The sequence below is a fragment of the Chionomys nivalis genome, chromosome 11 (assembly GCF_950005125.1).
Source record: "Chionomys nivalis chromosome 11, mChiNiv1.1, whole genome shotgun sequence".
Classification (NCBI taxonomy): domain Eukaryota; kingdom Metazoa; phylum Chordata; class Mammalia; order Rodentia; family Cricetidae; genus Chionomys; species Chionomys nivalis.
The window spans coordinates 38,135,084-38,141,896 of record NC_080096.1 but is presented as its reverse complement, the minus strand read 5'-3'; the positions used below and the strand labels follow the sequence as shown (position 1 = coordinate 38,141,896).

Below are 6,813 nucleotides of genomic sequence, written 5' to 3'. Positions count from 1 at the left end.
TGGCTGCTCTTGCAGAGGACCTAGATTCAGTTCTTAGCACCCACATAGTGGCTCACATCTGTCCATAACTCTAGTTCCAGGGGATTCAATGCCCTCTTCTGACTTTTGTGGGTACCAAGTATACATATGCTATACATTCATACATACATACATACATATGTATATACATACATACATACACAGACAGGCATGCAGGCAAAAATACTCATATATGTCATAAAGATAAATCTTTTTTTAAAAAAAAAACCTATATCTATCTTTATTGGTTTTATTACTGTTTTTGTAGTTCCTATGCTTACATACTTAGAAGAGTTTCTTCCCTTACTGCCTTTATTCAGAACAGACAAAACCATGGTGAGGAGCATGTGACAGAACAAAGCTATCACCTTAGTGAATCAGGAAGCAGAGAAAAAAGAGGCAATCATGGGCATGGTGTTCTTCAAATGCACACCTCAAAGACCTGCTTCCTCCAACTAGGCTCTACCCTCTAACAGGAATCCATCCAAACACTTCCCACAGTCCTACCTCCTGGAGACCAGTCCTTCAGAAACACAGTAGTCTAGATAAAGGATGACGGCCTGGGCGGAGGGGAAACGACGTATCTAAACAGTGACATTCTACTCTTGGACCCTGAATCTCGCCATCTTCCTCTTCCATAATGCAAATTATATTTAGTTCATCTCCAAGAGTTTCCAGGTCCAGTGTTTCTCAAGTTCCAAATTCAAAGTCTCCTCTGAGACCCAAGGCAAAGTTTTAGATGCAATCCTTTGTAAAAACAAAACAAAAAAATTACATACGTATACAATAGTGGAACAGACCTAGGGTAAATACCATTTCAAAAGGAATGCGTAGGAGACTACCAAGGAAGAATCAAACAAAGCAAGACTAAAACCAAACATTAGATCTTACAGATCCATTTCACATAAGTCACATGGTAGTGTGACATAAGCCCCCAAGGGTTTGGGCAGCCCCGCCACTAAGGTCTTGTCTTCTACATGGTTTCTCTCTTGGGCTGACTTTCCTTGCTGCCTGTGGCTTTCCTTGATAAACATCTCAGGTTTCTTGGGGTCTCCATTCAGCTTCAGTTTTACCCTCACACCTTCATGCATTTCCATCTCAAGTGCTGCCCACAAGGCATCCCAACCATGCCACACACTGCCTGGCATCCTAGGCCTGTTTTTGGACTCTTGGTGGCAGCCCCTGCAACCCCACCTCTCAGATTCTGTATGCCTGTACAATCTACATCTCGTGGATGACATCAAGGTCTGCTGCTAAATCAAATGGTAGATGGACTCCCTTGTACCAAGGTTGCTATGGCCTCTGAGTGCCTACACAGCTGGCTCTAGGGAAACAGGTTAGGCTTTCCCACGTGAGGAGGGTGCTCTGGAGTGTTCTTCTCAAAGCTGTGTCTTTCGAGTGAGTTTACACATTTATAATCTTTAGCCTATGATGAATGAGGCCCAAGCAACTCTTAAGACAGCTCCAGAGTATGTTTCTTTTTTTTAATTAATTTATTTATTTATTAAAGATTTCTGCCTCCTCCCCGCCACCGCCTCCCATTTCCCTCCCCCTCCCCCGATCAAGTCCCCCTCCCTCGTCAGCCCTAAGAGCAATCAGGGTTCCCTGCCCTGTGGGAAGTCCAAGGATCACCCACCTCCATCCAGGTCTAGTAAGGTGAGCATCCAAACTGCCTAGGCTCCCACCAAGCCAGTACGTGCAGTAGGATCAAAAACCCATTGCCATTGTTCTTGAGTTCTCTGTAGTCCTCATTGTCCATTATGTTTAGCGAGTCCGGTTTTATCCCATGCTTTTTCAGGCCCAGGCCAGCTGGCCTTGGTGAGTTCCTGATAGAACATCCCCATTGTCTCAGTGTGTGGGTGCACCCTTCGCGGTGCTGAGTTCCTTGCTCGTGCTCTCTCTCTTTTGGCGGTTTCTCAGGAATTTCGGGATCAACCTACCCCTGGACCCAGCAATACCACTCTTGGGAATAGACCCAAGAAATGCCCTATCATACAACAAAAGTATATGCTCAACTATGTTCATAGCAGTATTGTTTGTAATAGCCAGAACCTGGAAACAACCTAGATGCCCTTCAATGGAAGAATGGATGAAGAAAGTATGGAATATATACATATTAGAGTACTACTCAGCAGTAAAAAACAATGACTTCCTGAATTTTGCATGCAAATGGATGGAAATAGAAAACACTATGCTGAGTGAGGTGAGCCAGACCCAAAAAGAGGAACAGGGGATGATGTACTCACTCATATTTGGTTTCTAGCCATAAATAAAGGACATTGAGCCTATAATTTGTGATCCTAGAGAAGCTAAATAAGAAGGTGAACTCAAAGAAAAACATATAGGCATCCTCCTGATTATTAACCTTCATCAGGAGATGAAAGGAGACAGAGACAGAGACCCACATTGGAGCACTGGACTGAAATCTCAAGGTCCAAATCAGGAGCAGAAGGAGAGAGAGCACGAGCAAGGAACTCAGGACCGCGAGGGGGGCCCCCACACAAAGTATGTTTCTTATTGTTTGCACAAAGTGGTGACCTGTTTGAGTGTTGCTGGTGTCTAAAAACTCTGCCTTCCCTAGCCTGACTTTTCATGGGTTCCCTTTTTAGTCAAACTGCAAGTTTTCAAATCCACCAATTCTGCTTTTTGTTCCTGATTCTTGCTGTAAGTCTGCCTGAAATAAGTAAGTAATAACCATGCCAAATCCTGAACACTATACTGCCCTGACATTTTCTGTACCAGTTAAGTAGTTCACAGCTTTAAACTCAATGTCCCACAAATTCTCAGAGAATGAGCAAAATGTGGACCATTTCTTGGCTAGAATGTAACATGATTAGTCCCTCTACCTGCTCCTAATAGAGTGCTCATTTTCCACTCAAAACCTCATTGCCTACATCTGATGAGCATTTAGGTCTCCTGAGATCACAGCAGAATCACTCAGCAAGCTTCACTTTTCAGTACTGTAAACATCTCTAAGCATTTCCAAATTCTTCCCACAAATCAGTCCAAAGGCATCTGAATCACACTGTCGGGAAAGGTCACAGCGATGACCCTACTTCTTAGAAGTAATTTTCAGTATTAGAAAGCAATTTTTCATATAGTGGCATATTATTTGTGTTTTAGTAAATAGACCTTGCCTGAAGATCAGAGTGCAAAGAAGCTACACTAACAGCATACAGGCCAGGGAGTGGTGGCACACACCTTTAATCCCAGCACCCACATACTAGTTAGCCATAGAGGATGGGTGGTGGTGGCGCACGTCTTTAATTTCAGCACGTGAGAGTATAAGATGGGAGGAGACAGGTCTCAGGCTCAACCTCAGTCTGAGAATTCATGGAGGCAGGATCTCCCATTTCGGTCTGAGGTAGAGGTAAGAGCCAGTGGGTGGCCACTTTGCTTTTCTGATCTTCAACTTGAACCCCAATATTTGTCTCTGGGTTTTTATTATTCATGCAACATTGTCACTGTGATGAAATAATGAGAGAGAGCAACGGAAGGAAGGAAAGACTTGTGGCTCAGTTTTAGAGGTTTCAGTCCATTGTCAATTGGCCCCTTTGATATCAACTGGTGATAAGACAGCAAGAGCATCATGGTGGGAAGTATGTGGTGGAAAAAAGCTGCTCGCCTCATCACAGCCAGAAGACAGAGAGAAAATGAGGTCAGGAAGTGTTATGTTCTTCAAGTACACATCCCCTAGAGACCTACTTCCTCTAACGAGCTCCCATCTCCTCAGGATCACCCGGTAAGAATTCACCAATGGATAAGTCCATCGTGAAGTCACTGTCTTTGTCTTACTCTGCTTTCTATTGCTGTGATAAATGCTGGGCAAAAGTAACTGGGGGGACAAAAGGCTTTATTTGGCTCACATGTCCCGATCAGTCTATGATCAAGGGAAGCCACAACCGGAATTGAAGCAGAAGCCATGGAGGAATGTTACTTGCTGGCTTGCTCTCCATAACTTTCTCAGCCTACTTTTTTTTTTTTTTAAATATTTATTTATTTATTATGTATACAATATTCTGTCTGTGTGTATGCCTGAAGGCCAGAAGAGGGTGCCAGACCTCTTTACAGATGGTTGTGAGCCACCATGTGGTTGCTGGGAATTGAACTCAGGACCTTTGGAAGAGCAGGCAATGCTCTTAACCACTGAGCCATCTCTCCAGCCCCCTCAGCCTACTTTTTAATATAACCCATGACTTCCTGCCCAGAAGCGGCACAGCCCACAGTAGGACCCTCCCAGATCAATCATTAATCAAGAAAATGCCCCATAGACTTGCTTTGGGGTCAATTGATGGAGGTGCATTTCTCAATTGTGTTCCCCTTTCCCAAAATAACAAAACAAAAATCAAGAACTAAACACAGAAAATCAACCAGCACAGCCCTCATGTCCCAAACACTTCAATAGCACTACCAGATGGGGACAAAATCGTCGGTACATAAGCCTTTAGGGAGACATTTCATATGTATACTGTAACAGAGAGGCAAACACCTGTCTAAAGTAAGAAAGTCAGTAAAGATGCAGAACCAGGCATTGGCATGTATGCCTGTGCATTGTATATGTGCCTGGCGCCCCCACCCCCAGGGGCCGAAAGATGGCATTGAATCCCCTGGAACTGGACCTATAGATAGTTGTGAGCTGCCAAGTGGATGCTGGGAGCAGAACCTGTGTCCTCTACAACAGCAGCAAGCACTGCTTAAGTGACCACTGGGCCATTCTCCAGCCTATCTTTAATCTTTCTGTTGTTGTTTTGTTTTGTTTTTCGAGACAGAGTTTCACTGTGTAACAGCCGTAGCTGTTCTGAAACTAGCTTTGTAGACCAGGCTGAGATCTGCCTGCTTCTGCCTTCTGAGTGTTTGGGATTAAAGACACGCGCCACCCCTGCCCTGCTCCTCTCTAAATCTTTTTTTTTTTTCTTTCCTTTTTGTACAGCACACGTTTTATACGGAACAGAAGAGCCCTTTCCCCCACATTGCATTCAGTCCGGTAGAGTCCAGGTTCTGGTGCTCTTGCTCACAGTCCTCATTGGAGACACTTCAAGCTTTGCAACTTAGCACATTCTCCAGGGCTCTGGTTACCTCATTAGCACTCAGGTTGTTGGCCAAAAGTGTAGCAGGCCCAGAGCTTGGGCTGTACCTCCAAACATTAGCAGGTTGGAATGGGCAGGCCGGGGTACGCCTTCTTCAGCGCCACATAACCATGCTGGATGCAATCCCTCACACCCTGGCTGCCCGGTGAGCACTGGCTAATTAAGGGATGTGAATCTCACGTAGCCCCAGCTTCTTACCGATCCCTCTATTAGCTGCAGCGGCTGCCATCTTTACTCCTCTCTAAATCTTAAGTGCTTCTTTTCTATGAAATAATGGCTCCCATTTAAAACAGGGAGATTAAATAGGATTGTGACTGTGACTATGAACTGGTACCAATGGAAAATATGCCACTTTATTATTAATGATAACAATAATTATACAGATTGGGCTGGAGAGATGGCTCAGTGGTTAAGAGCACTGATTGCTCTTCCAGAGGACCCGGGTTCAATTCCCAGCACCCACATGGCAGCTCACAACTGTCTGAAGATCCAGTTGCAGGGGATCTGACACCTTCACACCAATGCACATAAAATAAAGTTAAATAAACCATAAAAAATATTTTAAAAAAATAATTATACAGATTATTTGTTGAACACCTTCACATACTAGGCATCATGAAAGGCATTTTTTAAAGTTAATTTTAAATTGGAACAGTTTTAGATTTACAGAAAACTGAGCAAAGAGTAGTACAGAGTTCTTGGTAGAACCAGAACTATCCCTGATATCAAGTCAGACATTGCTACGACATGTTATTACAATTAATGAAGCAGTATGTATATTAATAAAAAGTTGGTAGTATGCTTATGCTTTGTTGTATTTTTTGCCTAATGTCCTTTTCTGTCCCATAAAAACTGGCTCAGCATCTTACATAATTATATTGACTTCCTGGGCTTCTTGGGTGTGAATGTTTTCTTGGATTTTTTTTGTTTGTTTGTTTTGCCCAGGCTCGAAATAACTGCACAGAAACTGTATTAATTAAATCACTGCTTGGCCAATCACTTAAGTGTATTGCTAGCTAGCTCTTACATCTAGAATTAACATATATATATATATTTTTTGGTTTTTCGAGACAGGGTTTCTCCATAGCTTTTGGAGCCTGTCCTGGAACTAGCTCTTGTAGACCAGGCTGGCCTTGAACTCACAGAGATCCGCCTGCCTCTGCCTCCCAAGTGCTGGGATTAAAGACGTGCGCCACCACTGCCCGGCCCCTATTTCTATATTTTATATGTTACAACAAGGCTCATTGCCTACCAGCAAGGTTCCAGCTGGCAGCTCACATCTTTCCCCTCTGGTGGCTACACGGTGTCTCTTTGACTCCACCTACTCTCTCTCTCCCTCCCTTCCCCCCCATCTATCTATATCTATATCTATATATATTTTGTTAAGCCATTGGCTGAAAGCAGCTTCTTTATTAACCAATAAAAGCAACACATATACAGAAAGACTTCCCACACCAATTGCCAGTCAGGTATTGTGGTAGTTTGAATGTAATTGACCCCCATGATCTCATAGGGAATGGCACTATTAGGAGGTGTGGCTTTGTTGAAGTAGGCATGGCCTTATTGGAGGACGTGTGTCACTGTGGAGACAGGCTTTGAGGATTCCTATGCCTGGGATACCGTCCAGTGTCTCAGTCGACTTCCTGCTGACAGTAAGATATAGAACTCCCTGCTACTTCTCTAGTACCAGGTCCGCCAGTACACTGCT

At 43.8% G+C, this 6,813-nt stretch overlaps 1 pseudogene; it reads right to left on the bottom strand.

Annotated features, from left to right (window-relative positions):
* Positions 1-5,052: 5,052 nt before the first annotated feature.
* Positions 5,053-5,334, bottom strand: LOC130884399 (NADH dehydrogenase [ubiquinone] 1 alpha subcomplex subunit 2-like; annotated as a pseudogene).
* Between the last annotated feature and the right edge of the window lie 1,479 nt (positions 5,335-6,813).